This window comes from Metopolophium dirhodum, chromosome 1, assembly GCF_019925205.1.
Source record: "Metopolophium dirhodum isolate CAU chromosome 1, ASM1992520v1, whole genome shotgun sequence".
NCBI lineage: Eukaryota > Metazoa > Arthropoda > Insecta > Hemiptera > Aphididae > Metopolophium > Metopolophium dirhodum.
Genome location: NC_083560.1, coordinates 55,926,400 through 55,944,318, shown reverse-complemented (window position 1 = coordinate 55,944,318; position 17,919 = coordinate 55,926,400).

Here is a 17,919-nt window from a genome sequence, read left to right as displayed (position 1 = left end):
TCCCTGTCAGTCTAACTTGGATACCTTGGAGAAGTCGAGCCTGTACATGGTCATGTGTGCATGCTAACGCAAACTCGCATTTTTCCAAGAATATCTCCAATTCCTCCTGCTTGTCTCCACTGAACGAGCCTGGCAAGAGTTTTAGAGCGGCCTCCAGTCCTATTGTCTCTCCTCTTGATCCGAATGAATATCGTACACCGGATGGATCTGGATTTTCTTCGATTACTTGAGGATTTGTTATCGTTTGAGTGTCTGCATTTGATGGTCCTTCAGAATTTACCATGCCGCTTTGCTGGTTATTACCGGTACCACCCTGTGTTTGAGCTGTTTCCTGAGTACCTGGATTCATGGTTTGGTCACTAGAGTTAAGAGGAGGGGAGGTTATATTCTGATCTAAAAGATTTTCTTCAATGGATTGATCTAGGATATTAAGATTGAGACGATAATCTGTTTCCCCCAAAACAGTATCTACTTCCCCCAAAGTTACTGAGACGTTATGTATTAACTCTGAATTATGGTCTATTAATACGCCAGTTCTGATGAAGATGTTATCAGTACTGATATTCCCAATAGAACGTTCGGATGTCGGATTTTCTGGATTTGAGAATCGTATTGGTAAACTTACACGAGGGGTAGGACTTGGCGGTACTATTGGATTACTCGATTCGTTATCTGAATTTGGGGTTGACCTATCCGAATCGTTTTCCGATTTTCCACTCATTAACTACTTAGCTACTTGACTGATACTTAATAAATTGCTAAATTGACGTGCATAAGTGTGTGTATTTACATGCAATTATACAACACTGCTAAGGTTAACTACGATATTAATATTATATTAATACAATACTACGGATTTATGATTCTGAATCATACATTTAAAAAGAAAAGAAAACGTACTTATCAGTTAGTACGGAGTGCAGTACTGATGACCTATCACTTAATCAAGATACGGTTACAGTTTTTTTTTTCTTTTTAAATATAAATTTGTTTATTTTTTTACTCACAGTATCGCAGTTACAATGATCCTTACCATGGTTTTTTTTTATATTTACTGATTTTTTTTTTCTTCTACGGGATGCTCTGGATGGTCTGCACGGGTGTTCGGCTTGGCTTGAATCGAATTCCTTGACTGTTAACGACGACTTTCCTCTTCGACTGCGCTTGTGGAATCGAAGTTCGCTAGCCCCGAAACTGCTGGCGCGGGGACCACTACACCCTGTAGTGGGTTTCTATGATAATACTAGTATAGTATAATTTTATTTCACGTGTCTATGAACACGGCGCACTCGTGTAGTATATTTATATAAATAATATATACTACTATATCGACGACCCGTGCGAAATATTGACGAAAACTGAGAGCGCGCGTAATATTAACGTATATGATAATACGATATATATATATATTATATATACGTAATACGACGGCGGCGGCCCACACTGCTTGATACTACTAGACGGCAGTATTTGTTTACAAACACGACGTTACGGCGACTATATTCTGCCGGCACTATATTATAATATATATGTATTTATACACACGGCGGCGGCACAGACGTTCGGTTTCGTTAGTACGCACGGCGGATGCGTGCGTGCGTAGGTGAGTGTCGTCTGATTCGGCGGCACTATCGACACGGCGGCGGCGGCGCGTGTATTATGATATATTATAAGTCGTTTTTGTGTGTGTCAATAAATTGACCTTTGGTTTCAGCGGTAACACGTACAACGGACGCGGCGGCGTTGATGCTCGTATTACGGGTTAGCGTTCGCGTGCGTGCGTGCGCTACTAACCATTCGTTCGGGCGGCGCTACTGCGTGTTCCCTCTCCTTGTATTGTACACTAGAGTTCCTGTACACCTCGATGTTTTGGATTTTCTGGACACTTCGGATTTTCTTCTTCACTTAATTATATTAAAAGCATAGATTTACTTTAACTCGAAATCACACGACATTTACTAACTTATTGTTTAACGAACTGGAATCTACGGATCCCACCGCTGCCACCAAAAATGTTATGGACGTCTCCAAAACCGAGTTTGTTCGCTAATAAGAAATACGTGGTGTATGAGTTATCACTAATACTTTATTAATATAATCAGTTGTACAGAATACTTAGATTTAAATAATTAGACTTAAAAGATTAACAGAGGTTCTGCTCGATGGTCTGACAGTACTACACTAACTCTTATACAGACAGCGAGACACGGTAGGGGCTCGCTCGGGCTCAAAACTGTCCACACAGCGAATTCCCTTAGCTCGTGTGACTCTGCCTGTTCACATATTAATATGCTTACACACTGTTGTTTGCACTGTAGTTGTTTTCTCGTGTTGTATGAGAATTATTCTAAATCTGTTGAACTTGTCCGGGAGTCAGCTTATTGTGAAGTCATTATGTTTTTTGGTGATTTTAATCTCACAGGTATTTCATGGAATTCCGTCAATCATGGGCAAATATTTTCCAGAGGGAGCAACAATAAGGCTTACCTATTATGGGATCAATTCACCAGTATGAACTTCTTTCAACTAAATTATGTCCCCAACCACTCCAATGTCCTCCTCGATGTATGTTTCTCCAATGTTCATTCTGCTGTAATTGAAAAAGCTCCTGTCAGCCTGCTACATTGTGACAGACCCTATCCTTCTCTCTCTTTTAAATACAAAGTTCCTGCCTCCATTACGATGATCGGAGACTAACACTCCTTTCGTGATTTCAAGAATGCAGATTACATTAAAATAGCCTTATCGTTGACCGCTTAAGACTTGAATACCACTTTCATACATCTATCAGCCGAAAATTCTGCCATACTTCTACATAATGTCCTTATCGAAATCATTCATCGCTTTGTTCCCCTCAAAACCTTCCATAGATCTTCTTTTCCCATTTGGGTCCCGCCAATGCTAAAATTCTTATATATAAGAAAAAATATAAAATATCAGGCTCTATTCATGATTACAATATGTTCTTTTGTCTACGTTCTCAATGCAAAGCCGAATCGAAACTATGCCTTAGGGCACACATAAGCCACTATCAAGCTCGACTAACTTCCAAAATACTACTTCAATGACCAAACAGCTTCTGGTCCGCAAGTTGCTGATTTATTCACCTCTTTTTTTCATCTACTTACAAAAATCCCTCGACATGCCCCAACACTGCCATTAATGACATGAAAATTGATGAGTTCTCTTTTTTACCTTCACAATTATGCTTCTCTCATGACGAAGTAGCTGAAGCATTGGCCTCTTTATTTAATGAATGTGGTTTAGAACCAGACGGTATCTCTGCCTTATTTCTCTATAATTTATTGTAAGAAGATTTTCTATTTGTTCTATTTTCAATAAATCTTTAAGTGAAGGTAAATTTCCATCTGTTTGAAAATCTGGTAGAATAACTCCTATATTAAAATCTGGCGACCCTTCTCTAGTCACAAACCACAGACCTGTATCTAACCTCTCTTTTATTGGGAAGATATTTGAACAATTTTGTCCTTAAAAGAATTGAAAGAGTTCTATTACCTACACTATCTATTTTATTAAATAATGTGGTGGTTCTCGGATTATCAGTAGAGAACCTCCAACGTCGTCGCTACTTTCGTAACCACGACGATCTTAACTCTAAGAAAAGACAACAAACGTTTGATTTGAAATAAAATGCGTTTTTATTCTCGATGAGAGGACAGGTTGTGATTTCACAGAAAGACGCGACGTTGAGTCATGTGTGACAATAAAAAGCGGTGATCGGTCACGACGAACTTGTAACGGGGTCAAAACAAAAGGTAAGAGGCGGCCGCCGAGCCGCGGCAGTCGTCGTCCGCCGGGGATCACTGTGACCAACCGTCTTACAATACAACCGACGCCGTGGGGAAATCATGTGGCGGCGGCTCGCCACAATAATAATGATAACATGATAGTCAGTTTGTATTTTGATTGTTGTACCACTTGGGCCTGGAAAATTACTCTAAACTTTGTTAGAATATAGAATAATATTGTTAAATATCACTAATTAATCAATAATGTTATTAGTTATTACATAATAAAATTATGTTATTTAATATTTATTATTATTTATCAATTATCATATAAATTTTTGCCCCATATAACCTTAAAAATAGTATCACTTAAGTTTCATGTGATAAGTTCTTATGTCCTATCCATTCTTATATTATCTATGGGTATTACTAGTAGTATCTAACACATTTGTAAACTCCCGATAACTGGAGGAGATAGCGTCACGGGTGTATGCGGTCGGGTAGCTCAGTGGTAGAGCAATCGCCCGGCAAGCGAGAGACTCGGGTTCGGTTCCCGGTCCGGCGGCTAGACTTTTGACGTTATTTCCCCTGGAGAAGTTAACACATTTCAGAGTTGAATTAAATCTTTCACCTATTATTAAAATTGGTAAAGATTAAGGGGACGTCACACCCGCATGGTTTGTCTCCGTCTTCCACACGTACGACCATAGACATATAAATAAATGGACTGCGCTTAGAGAGAGAAATCATGAAACCGACATTGATGTGAGAGAAAAAACAGTTGGGGGCAAGCATGGGGGAAATAATTGAATACTCAAATTATTTCATGATATTATTTATGACATTATCAAATATCAATGATGGTTATCACTACTTATCAGTTTTATAGTCTATAAATTACAATAATTTCATGTCATGAATGAAATATAATTATTATTTCTTTAATGGTTGCCCCCAACAGTTTCTATCTCACTCACACAATTTACATTTCAGATTTGGGTAGATGGGGGGTGAGGAAAGCGCAGTCCATTTATTAATATGTCTATGCGTACGACATAGACAAAACGCGTTTACGCAGCCTGAGTAGAAATCGCTCAATTTTGGTTCTAGAGTAAAAATACCTATTATACAATTTAATTGGGACAATATATAAGAGAGGGGTTTCAAATAAAATCATTTCTAGGGCATTTTGGGCTTTTTCTAGGACCCCAACAACCCTTGGGGGAGGTTTCATATTTGGTTTCAGCACATTGTCCGATTCCCATAAAAATATGCTAATTTATTCATTTATCCATATAAATTTTAAATTATTCAACAAATTAAATTTTGTTTTAAATACACTCTTGTATCACGGTTAAGAGTAATATCAGCGCTTTTTAATAATTTTAATAATTTAAAAATACTTTCTAAAAAATGCTTAAGCGCTGAAACAGCTTCTTTTTTTGGACCAACGTGTTTCACAGTGCACTTTTAATGTAACATTCTTTATACTGTTTAAATTTTCCCACCTTGATGTAGATCCAGAAAACTATATCTATTTTTTTTGATCTATTCCAAAAAATGTAGTGCTAGTTGAAAATGTTTGTGTACGCCAACCATATTCAGACTGTGTGCAGCACAAGGAACGAACACCGCCAATCTATTTTTTTGTAAAATATGAGCTTACACCCAATTATAAATGCCAGCCATTTTAGAACCATTATTGGCCTCTGCAATCATTAATGTTTAATCCATCATCAAAAAGTTTTTTTTGTTATTTTACCAGCTAACCTAACTCCTTTTTTTCCTGTGTAAAGCTATAAAATCAATAAGAGGCTCTTAAATTGTAACTTCTTTATCAATAATACGTACGTATTAAACTTTTTCTGTCAAATTTTACTTATGAGTTACGTCAGGCGTACGTACAATCAAAAAGTATAGAAAAGTATTTTACTCTCATGATTCTATCTAATGCTTCGTTTTAGAGCGAAATTCAGCGTTTTAATTCATTTTGTATTGTAGGAGAAAAATAACTAAGTTGATTTTTATTGGAACAACAATTAGTTTTTTTTATGTGATTGAGCAATACGTTAACATAATGACCAACCAACTAAATTTAATTTAAAAATATTCCATAATTTTTATTATAAATTCTTTCTGATGAACGTCTGAGTGGTAAATGTTACCAATGTATTTAAATTAAACAACAAGATGATTCGAGTAACAAGTAAGTACGTCTTCAAAATATGACGTCTTTTATTTTTGGATAACTTGTCACGCATCGTTGATGGTTTTCCCATCTTCTAATCATTTTTTAAATTATTTCCAATCATTTACACAATTTGAACGTGAATCACTATTTTCATGTTCACAAACTCAGGAGTTTAAATGTTTCCAATCGGAGAAGCCATTGTCCCAACATGAAGATTACCTAATTATATTCTAATTTGTAAAAGTAAACAGAGAAAACAATAAATAGCATAATTTTAAATGCTATATATAAGCCATCGCCTCCGAATCTTTCACGTATAATTTTATAAAACCACTAGCTGACCCAGCAAACGTTGTTTTGCCATATAAATTGTATTATATAAATGCATTTATTTCTCGCGTAGCTGTACGGTCGTCAACCATTATTCCATCATCGACGTCAATAACAGTTGCATCGAATCTACGAATTTTCTCTCCAGCTGGTGTTTTATCTGGATTGATGACAATAGCGTGATTGTCACTTTGTAATTTGTGCATGTGTGATTTGAATAATTTCAACAATTCATTGTGCTCATTCAATAAAGCGTCCAGATCACAGACGATACGTCTGGCAAAAGGTGAATTAAGTTTATTGTATCTACACAATCCACACGATTGTCGAGTGCGCTTTCGGAGTCCTCACCGTCCATAAAGTAAATTTGTAAAAATGTATGTGGTCCGTTTGGTATTGGTAGCAACTCACCGAGGCATTCGCAACACCCAATGCTGCCAAGTACCGGGAGTTGGTCCGACCCGGAGGTTTTGGCGACCGACGACCGTCACAATTGCTCCGCGACATACGCCACCGGGCATATACGAAGAAGCGCTGAAAGAGTTCTGGTTGCAGAGGCTGCCGTCAAGCGTCAGAGTCGTTCTCGTCAGCCTGGACGCCTCTCTCGACTCAATAGCCGCTCGGGCCGACCTCATCATGGACGCGTCCAATCCGTTAGACGTCGACGCGGTTAGTAGAGAGCAGAACGCGGACCTCGCTGGAACCGTCGCGGCACTGGCAAAGCAGATGCAGATGCATTGACTCAGCTGGTCAGCTCGTCCGCGAGACCTCAATGGCAACTGTCATCAGAGCGCGCGGGTCAACGACCATCGCCTCGGAAATTCTACTACCACGAAACGTACGGCGCCGAGGCTCGCAAGTGCCGTCCACCGTACAATTTCCGTCCGCCGAACAACAGCGACCCCGCGACGGCGGAAAACTAAACGGCGCGTACAGGACACCCGCACTGTACGTCGTGAACAACTCAACGCGTTCGTACACGTCAACGATCTCCGTTCCGGCAAGCTGTTCCTCATCGACACCGGAGCCGAGATTTCAGTGATTCCACCATGTTTCGGAGCTCATAAACCATCCGATGTACACCTCTCGGCTGCCAACGGAACACGCATTAAAACTTTCGGCCCGAAGACACTCAACCTTGACCTCGGGTTCTCGCGCACTTTTCCGTGGACTTTCGAGATGGCCGACGTCTCGCGGTCCATCATCGGAGCCGATTTTCTCTGTTATTTCAGTCTCCTCGTCGACGTTCGACGCCAACGCCTTGTTGACCCGACTGACAAACGAACATTACTAACCACTGTGTGACGGGGAGTTATAAGGCCGACACCTCGGGGGTTTTTACACCATTAGCCATATGTCTCGAGGGCGACTCCTTCACGCCTTTGGGTGACGCGGAAACATCCCTCCGACGGGTTGCGTCAGGGCGCCCTGGCGCCAGGCTGACGGTCCTCCGCCGGCTACTCTCGTACGAGATAGATCGGTGGGTTTCGTATAACCGCGTCGGCGAGCGCTGGATTCGACCCAGGCAAATAACTCCCCTTCTACTAAGGCGTTACTCCCACAGTCTTCGCGAGGCCATCCACATAAGTCGCGAACGCGCGGCCGGTGAGCGCGAGCACGCGAGGTACCCGCGCGCATCGGCCGGACGCACGCCACAAAGCTCACTGGGTACTGATACCGTTCGGGCGTTAGCAAAGTCGGGTTCTCAGTAGGGCTACCCCAGTGCCCGCGAAATGAGATTTAAGGATCCGTTATCCAGAGTACTCACAACGACTCTTTTCCCACTAGCATCAGCGTCGGGACAGTTGTTTAAGCTGCCGCGACGCGACCTTTTATGAGTGGTACGGTTTTCTTTGCCGGGTGCCGTGTCCGTACCGAGATGCTCGGGTTTAGGTGCTTGTCAGGTGGGTGTCCCCCGGCCGAACTTCCGCCTTGCACATGTTCATTCACGAGTTGGTCGGGCCCGTGAATTCTCGGCCAGAGTTGGGCGGGGAACGTGCCGGCGTGTGGCTGGAGGTCCGCGGACAGGAAAAATTTGAGGTGCCTGCCCGCGGTTGCTTTGGTCCAGCCCTTCCGTCACGTTCCCTCGCTTAGTTGCCTCCGCCGGTGTGTCGCAACATTTTTCCACGCCGTTTTTAGCGCTGATACGTCACTCGGACGGGTGAATCCCGTGCGGATTAGAGAGGTATCCCTCTTCCCTCTGGCCCCCGGGTACTGTGTTTCCAGGGGCCCCGTGTCGGAATCTTACTTTAACGCCGAATCACGTCTAACGGGCACGTCCTTCCTCAGAGCGGCTCAGTGTTGCGTGTGCAAACTGTTTCACCGCCTGGAACAAGACCTCGGATCTGGTCATGAACTCGGGCTCGCACGGCCAGTCCGCACCGGCCGCTCGCACCGCGAGCTCGAGTTTATTTCTTTCCTGGTCAGCAAGAGGGCATTCAAACAGCAGATGCTCGGCGGTCTGGTTCGGAGACCCGCAACTGCAAGCTGCATCGCCTCTTAGGTTGAACATGTGAAGTTTCGCGTTAAAGTCCCCGTGGCCCGTCATCAATTGCGACGTGTAATAGTCCGCGACGCACCAGGTGCGCTCCAACCGATGACGGATATTCGGGAACCAGGCGTAAGTCCACCTTCCCTTGTCTATAGCGACCCATCGCTGCTGCCAGAGGTCGATGGTTTCACTCGTATAATTTAACAGGTTGTGGTCGGCCTCTACAGCCGTCATAGCGCCGTTTCTCACTAGGATCCTGTCCTTCTCGGTTTTTGCCATTTCTTTTAGTTTCAGGTCCAGGGGAGGGACTCCCGCTAGTACCTGCAGCGCCACCGTTGACGTCGTATTGTAAGCTCCTGTGATCGCCCGCAGCGGCAGTCTCTGGGCGGAGTTTGCTCTGCCCCGATGGTGAGCCAGCGACATGCAGTCTATGGCCCACACCGAGGCCGCGTAGCTCATTTTCGGTATGAAGACCGTTTTATAAATCAGGAGCGGTGCTCCAGATTTCAGTCCCCAGTTGGTCTTAGCGACTCCGTGTAGGCGACCGAACAGGGCTTTCGTGCTTTTCGCTTTTTCCGCCAGGTGGTCGCTGAACTTTGCGCCTTCGTCGAACGTAACACCGAGGTATTTCGCCGACTTAGTTGGCTTTATTCTGTCGGCTCCGAGAAGGAGGACCAGTGGTTTGGAGAGCGATCCTTTCAGCCACAGTGTTTGTGACTTTGCCGCTGAGAACGTAAGTTTACGCTGCTTCGCCCATAGCGACGCTCTCTCGAGAACTGCGTTTGCCCTCGCGGTCAGTTCGGCTCTGTTTTTGCCCGAGATCAGCAGTGCTAGATCATCTGCATACGCGACAAGTTCTGTACCTATGGGCAGCACCTCTGACAGGAGTGGATTTACAGCGTATTTCCAGAGGTCAGGGCCATATTCGCTGCCCTGCGGGCACCCCTTGGTAAGGGTTTTCCTTATGACTTGGTCGCCGATTTTCATTTCTGATTGGCGACCGTCGAGGTAACTTTTCGTGAGTTCGATGAGGCCGTCGCTGCAGCCAGCAGCTTCCATGTCCTTTATTAGTTGCGGCCACCAAAGGCAGTCGAACGCGCCCGAGATGTCCAGGAAGATCGCGTGGACGTACTTCTCCGTTCTCGCCTTTGACCAGTCGAGGACGTGTTGGATAGCATCGACCGTTGAGAGGTTCTTCGTGAACCCGAACTGTCTTTTCGACATGCGCGCGTTGGTTTCGCGTCTTATCCTGTCTACTATTACATGTTCGAGTGCTTTGGATAACACGAGTAGGAGGCTTATAGGACGGTAAGATTTGGCCTCCGCTGGGTCTTTGTCGGGTGATTTCTTGATCACCACGAGCCTGGCCGCCTTCCATGTGCTCGGGAATCTTTTCGCCCTGAGGCAATTGTTAAATATCGCAGATATGCTGTGCCCGAGCACCGGCCAGGCTTGCCTCAGGATTTCGGCCGTTATACCGTCCATGCCCGGAGCCTTCTTAGGTGCCATCCGCCATATGGCCCCTTTCACCTCCTCAATGTCGCAGGGTTCGATGTGCCCAGAGTTTTCAGACCATTTACTAAAGGAGCCGACTCTCACTCCCGTCTCCGTCTGACAAACGAACAGTCACCTGTGCAGTGACTACGTCGGTTCCGTCGAACCCCCCGCTTTTCACCGTCGCACGCGCTCGTGAATGGGATGTTTTGCTGCAGTAATTTCCGAGCGTGACCCGTGAGTCACCCGTTCCCGATACCTTCCGGCACGGAGTCGAACACGTACTTGAAACAACAGGCCCACCTATCTTCGCCCTCCCACAACGTCTGCCGTCGGATCTGCTCGAAATCGCGCGTCGTGATTTCGACCTTATGCAAAGCAGGGGATCTGCCGGCCTTCGTCTAGCGCCTGGGCGAGCCCCTTGCTCCTGGAGCCTAAGAAGGATGATTCATATCGACCGTGCGGGGATTACCGACGGCTCAACAACGTCACCGTCCCGGACCGGTACCCGCTTCCATACCTTCACGATTTTATTGCAAACCTTGCAAAAAAATCGATCGTTACGAAACACTTGGTGCGCGCGTATAACCAAATCCCAATTGCCGCCGCCGACGTACACAAGACCGCTGTCACCACGCCTTTCGGACTCTTCGAGTTCCCACTTTCCCAGTGATGTGTTTTGGCCTACGCAACGCGGCACAAACCTTTCAGCGTTTGGTCAACTTGATTCTCGCCGGCCTCGACTTCGTTTTCGCTTACGTCGACGATGTGCTGATCGCATCGGTGAGCGCGGAACAACACGTCGAACACGTTCGTACTGTTCCGGGACGTTTCGAAGAGTTCGGTATAGCCATCAACTCGGCCAAGTGCGTTTTCGCCGCAGATTCGCTCACTTTCCTCGGTCACGTCGTCGACGCGCAGGGCCTGCGCCCCAATCTAGATAGCACGACCGCCATTCGCCAGTGGCCACAGCCGAAAACAAAGAAAGAGTTGCAACGTTTCCTTGGCTCGCTGAATTTTTACCATCGTTTCGTCGCGGGTGCAGCCAAGATGCAAGCGGTATTGTACGACATTGCCGCGGCAGTAAAAGGACGCGGCAAGAGAGTCATTTCGACTTTGTCGTGAGGCACTCGCCGACACTACGCGCCTGGTTCACCCGCAGAGTGACGCACCGTTACGTCTCAACACAGACGCATCGAACATCGCCGTCGGAGCGGTTCTCGAGCAGTACGTCAAAGGAAACTGGCAACCGCTCGCTTTCTTTTCGTGCAAACTCTCTCGCACGCAGGCAAGTTACAGCACGTACGACCGCGAACTACTTGCTGCATACCTCGCCACGCGGCATTTCGTTCACTCAGTCGAGGGGAGGCCCACGACGGACCATCGACCGCTGTTGTTCATGTTTTCACAGAAGGCTGAAAAACTGATCGACCACCAGGCACGGCATATCGCGTTCCTGTCCCAATATTTTTAATCGAGCATGTCAGCGGTGAACGCAATACAGTGCCTGACGCGCTGTCGCGGTTGGAGTTGTCTACGTTCGACGACGCCTTCCCGATCTCGATCAATGGACCGTCTACTTCAACATAGCCTACAACAGGTCGAGGTTGTTCGTTCCAAAAAAGCACCGGTGCGCGGTATTCATCACGCTACACCGGCAGACTCACGGCAGCAGCGCGGCCACCGCCCGGATCGTCAAGGAACGTTTCGTGTGGTCGGGTGTGGATCGGGAAATACGGCGTTGGGTCAGGACGTGTGTGCAGTGCCAGAAAGCCAAGGTGCACAGGCATACAACGACGCCACTCGCATCATTCGCGTCACCGGATCGACGTTTCGGACACATCCACCTCGACCTCGTCGGGCCACTACCACCGACGAACAATGCAAAATATCTGCTTACCTGCGTCGACCGCTTCACGCGATGGCCTGAAGCATGGCCCGTCGACAACATGAGTGCCCACACGGTCACCGCTACGCTCGTGACGAATTGGGTCGCCCGTTTCGTAGTCCCAGACACCATCACCACGGATCAGGGACGACAGTTAGAGTCTGAGCTTATGCGAGCTCTCAGCATGACTTTCGAGGTCCAGCACGTCCGGAACCTCGCCCTACCATCCTCAGGTGAACGGATTGGTCGAGCGTTTTCATCGGACACTCAAGGCAGCGCCCGCTACACACGAGTCACCGCATTGGTCGCAGCATCTTCCGATCATCCTCCTTGCGCTGCGCAATACAGTCAAACCGGACATCGGCTCCACCCCAGCTGAGCTCGTATATGGTACGTCGTTGCGGTTGCCTGGCGAGCTGTTTCACGCGGCACCACCGGAGGTAAAGGCACCCAATTTCGTCGCGATTCTCAAGGCGTTCATTGCTAAGCTTCGACCTTCTCCCGGAGCCAATCACGACCCGACTCGACGCGTTTTTGTGCCAACGTAGCTGAACGCGGTCAGCCACGTTTTCGTCCGCATCGACGCGCAGCAGGCGCCACTTCAACCCCGGTACGAAGGGCCTTACGCCGTACTACAACGTCGTGAGAAGGATTTCAAGCTGCAGCTGGATCACCGGTCCGCATGGATTTCTGTGGATCGACTCAAGCCGGCATTCGTCCTGCGTGACGACCCGATCGCCGATCACTCCTACGCCATGCAGTCCACCGACAAGCTTCGACTTCAAGGAAATAAAAAAGTAAAACTATTTTCTCCTCCGGTTGGGGGGAGTAATGTGGCGAGCCGCCGCCACATGATTTCCCCCCGGCGTCGGTTGTATTGTAAGACGGTTGGTCACAGTGATCCCCAGCGGACGACGACTGCCACGGCTCGGCGGCCGCCGGTCTCGCTCTCTTCCTCCACACACACACGATCGTCAACGCACGCTCTCCGCTACCGCCTCTTACCTTTTGTTTTGACCCCGTTACAAGTTCGTCGTGACCAATCGCCGCTTTTTATTGTCGCACACGACTCAACTGTAAAATCAGAACCTGTCTTCTCATCGAGAATAAAAACGCATTTTATTTCAAATCAAACTTTGTTGTCTTTTCTTAGAGTTAAGATGTTCGTGGTTACGAAAGTAGCGATGACGTTGGAGGTTCTCTACTGATAATCCGAGAACCACCACATTATTTAATAAAATAGTTTTGCACATAACCTTAATAAGCCCCATATCGTCTTTCTCTCTTTACGTTCTCTCTTCCCTAAAAAAGCACACGGCCCCATATGGAACTGGTATAGGCATGTCCTATCCATTCTTATATTATCTATGGTACTACCACCAATAGAACAACTTTAACATATGATGGTGATGAAGAAGTGCATTTTTATTTTTGAATAATAAAATTAGTACTTATTAGTCAATAAATCTGAGGTTTTAGTTAGATAGTTAAAAATTGAACTAGTTTTAAATTTAAGTAGCAGGGAACTGAGCCAAGCTATGAGCCAGGCTGTATCCAAATACAATAATTATCTTAAAAATAAATAAGTAAAAGATATTAAAGATGTCTTTAATCATGGTTTGAATTTATTATCAATATCAAAATATTATTACTCTATGTCAAGGTCAGTCTCGTTAACATTAATTTCTTTGGTTGGTACTTTGTTCATTCATAATGATACATTCAACCTTAGATACTATTTAATGGATGGAGTTACTTAAATCATTTGCTGTATCCAACATAACCCCCACTTATTAGTTATTTTAAAGTGAAGTTGCACCAACGAATGCATAATAAACGCGTTGCTTCTTGAAATGAATTGGTTGGTGGCCGATGGGGATTGACTGTGAAGCGGCATAGGCGCAACGCATGTGCAATACCTCGTTTGTCCCTGAAATTAAATGGATGGGGGGGGGGGGGGGGGGGTGATGTTGGACACAGCTCAGTATACGAGAAATAAACACATAGCTCCATCCATTGTATATGATCTAAGCATTCAATACTGTTATATTCATAGAATATATCATGGACTTATATATACTGATATAGACCATTAAACCATATTATACCTAGACACTTAGTAGGCAGTAACTAGGTGCGTCGTCCTGGCACCCGTAAATCGTCAAAACCCTCCCTAACATATCTCATTTTTTTGTACCCGATTTGTACCCATTTGAACCCTCCATAAAAAAATTTGTACCCCTCTCCCTTTTACGCAAAATCAAATATCCCGTCCGGGTGTGCTGTAACGACGTCGTCCTGGCACCCGGAACCACCAGAAGTCAACCGATCGATTTCGGCCCTATCTCATTTTTTTGTACCCGATTTGTACCCATTTGAACCCTCCATAAAAAAAATTTGTACCCCTCTCCCTTTTACGCAAAACCTAATCCCCTGTCAGTGTGCTGTAAAACAGTCATACTGGCACAATAAAGACTATTGGATGCGCAGTGCTTGGTGTTTTTAAAAATCTTTGTTTTTCGGTTTACCTAAATGTTCCTCCTTACACATGGATGGTAGTAGCTAGGTAGTTACATTATATAACCATTGTATACGAGTATATAAGTATGTATATTGTTATTTGACAAAATCACTTTGTTGTATTTTACTGAATGAAATGTTTAATTCTTAAGTTTTAAAACAATATCACGTTTTGCTACAGCATTAATGGCTTAAAAAATAAATTACAATTTTTTAGTGATACCTATAAGTTATTTTGATCTATATAACCATTCTTAAAAACCTCTACTTAGTATTCTCTATTCTTAACGAATATTAATTAAAAATGTATATAATATATATTATTTTCATCATGGCAAAACGAGTGAGTTTTTAAATCGCCGTAAAAACATAACTGATGGAAAGACTTAGTTCATAATTTTTTTTCAGTGTATATAACCTATAATATAGACTATGGTTTATCAATGGATTCACATTCAAAAGATCTGGTACTTGGTACCTACTATACAGGAATACAGCAGAGAATTCCTCGGTTTTGTAATTTTGTATAATTGTATGTTACTTTTACTCACCTTAGAGCTTTTTGAATTCTGAACTTATTTGCTCACTTACCTATTTTTGTATCAATAGGTCACTAACCCGCTTTAAAACCGTTTAATACTAGTCCATTATTATTTCATTTTAGATTCTGAGTGGAGCGATGATTTTATTGGTTTTACAATGATGTGTTTTTTTTTTTTTTTTAATTTTTTATCTATGTAAACGATTAGTAGTCAAAATAATCCTTTTTATTTTCAACTTCAGTATCTTGTTCGATGGGGATGTGAATCTAGTTGGTATTTTTGGGAGGTCAAAATTTAAAAATCACAATAGTTTTCAAAAGCGCCCGGAAAAACATAATAAAATTTAAGGGAAAACGTGAATTTTGCGCATAATGGTTTTTGACAAAATCGATTTTGGCTTTTGGTGTTACTCTAAAACAAATTATCGTAAATACATGACATTTTCACTGAATATTTAAATTAGCCTTTTCTATTCATGAAAAAATTCTCAAAATATTTTGACTGGTTTTGAGCTGTTTACGGATATACTCAGTTTCTAACTTTTTTAGGTTTTTGTTATATGAATGTCAATAAAACATTATTTGTTGAGTAAATAAGCGTGAAAATTTAATGTTAGGCTCCTGATATATTGTTACAATAACACTTGAAAAATATTAAAAATTCATAGTCAACATTTTTTTTTTATAAGCATTAAAGTTCAAATTTTGATAAAATTTATCACATTTAAAATTTAATAATTATTTTGTAGTTAAAAATTTATAAAAATTTTTTTTTACCCCAACAAACCCTATTATAAAACTGAAATAATTATCTCAAGTACAGAACACAAATTACGAAATAATAGAATTTTTTTATTGTCAAAAGGGATGCTATTTCAAAGTGTATAGTAGGCATTCCATTACATTTTATATATGATCTGAAATCGTTAGGATCAACCGAAATGTCAAATGTTAACCGGGTTTTGAATTTTTCATTATAAATATTTATTTGTTCCATAACTCGATGCTTAATATCTTTAATTTCATAACATCTCTCTTGCAGTTTAATATAACACCACATACGATCATTATTATTATTTATTATTATCATTATTATTATGGTCAACTACTTGTATAGCAAATTTATTATTATCTTTGTTGATATTCAGGAATGAATTAAATGTCTGCAAACATAACAAAGCTATTTCTGAGTCTTCGTAAAGGTTAATAGACGGAAAATAAGAGGAGAATTCATGGACAAAAAATGTGAAATCTCCCTGTAAAATGCTGTACAGTAAATATTTTTGTGTGAGGGGCAAATAGGTAGACAACGAATTTGAAATCTCTCCATGACTTTTGTTACGGTAAAATCATTGTGTTCAAAAGGGACATGTGAAAAAAAACGTACTGTGAACATACAAATGTATACTACTCACAAGGGCCGGATCTAGGGGGGGGGGGGGAGTCGGGTGATTTATCCCCGGGCGTATAATTATCGTGGGCGTATTTTTAAGGTCTTAAATTTGTAAATTGAAAATTAAAGATGGACATTAAAACAAAAGTCAAAACTAGGTACAAAATAATAAAAGTAAAAACTAATAACATTGATTTAATAATTAAAAAGGACAAATATGAAAATATAGCTTGTAATTATTATTAGGTTTGTGATTGATGATATAAATGAAAAATTATTAACTATTGTTAAGCGGTTAAGGTAACATTGATTTAATAGTGTTGAAGAAGTGCACTTTAAGGCAAAATGTTTTATTGACTTTTAAAATATGTAACTGTCCTAACCGCACATATTTTTCAACAAATACTTGTATACACTACACCATTATCACTATATTTACAGATTAAAGGAATGAATGTTGAATATGCATTTAGCATGGGAAAATCTACAGTCAGTACTTTGCAGACTAAAGCTAGAGACATATATATTATCCATAACTATTAAGTAAAAGAATAAACTGTAGTCTGACGTCTGTACCTTACAAAAGTTTACAATTGTGACTGTATTGGTGTTTAGTATTTACCATTGTCAGTTAAGCATTTCATTTAACAATTTATACATTTTTATCTTGATATTTAAATTATTAAAATGTCTAAAGGTATTCCAAAAGCTCAATTGTTAGTTTATTTAATAAAGATCAATGTAAATAGTTAATAGTAATTAATAAAGTTAATAGTAAAAAGCTACCAACTTCTAGCGTATTTGTTAGATATATTGTACTACAAATCCAAAACTTCTTTTTTGATTCAAACAAATTTTAGTTAATAAGTGTATGTAACTTAAGTACTTAATTGTATTAATTTATAGAAATTATTGGTACAGTGGAATTAAATAAAAGTCATGCCGCAAGGTATATAGGAAGAATTTTAGTATTTAAAAATCTGGAAAATTTGGGATTGGAGAAAGATAATGTAGTGGCCCTTGTAACAGATAGTGGAGCTAATATAAAAAGATTTACGATGTCTACAAAATATTTATTCTTTGTTAAACCGTTTGAAGTACTGACAGGGAAACTTTCTGCAGAGAAATCTGTTATGTTCAATAAAGTTAACCAAATAATATCGGGTATTAGAAACTGAGTAATAAAGCAAATAAAACTATTTTAGTACGCATGAAAATAACAATTTTGGAAGAATTGGAGCATGAGCAGTCTGCTCATTGTTGGATCCAAAGTTTATAAATATGCATTTTAAAATCTCAAGAAACAATTTTTAAAATTGTGA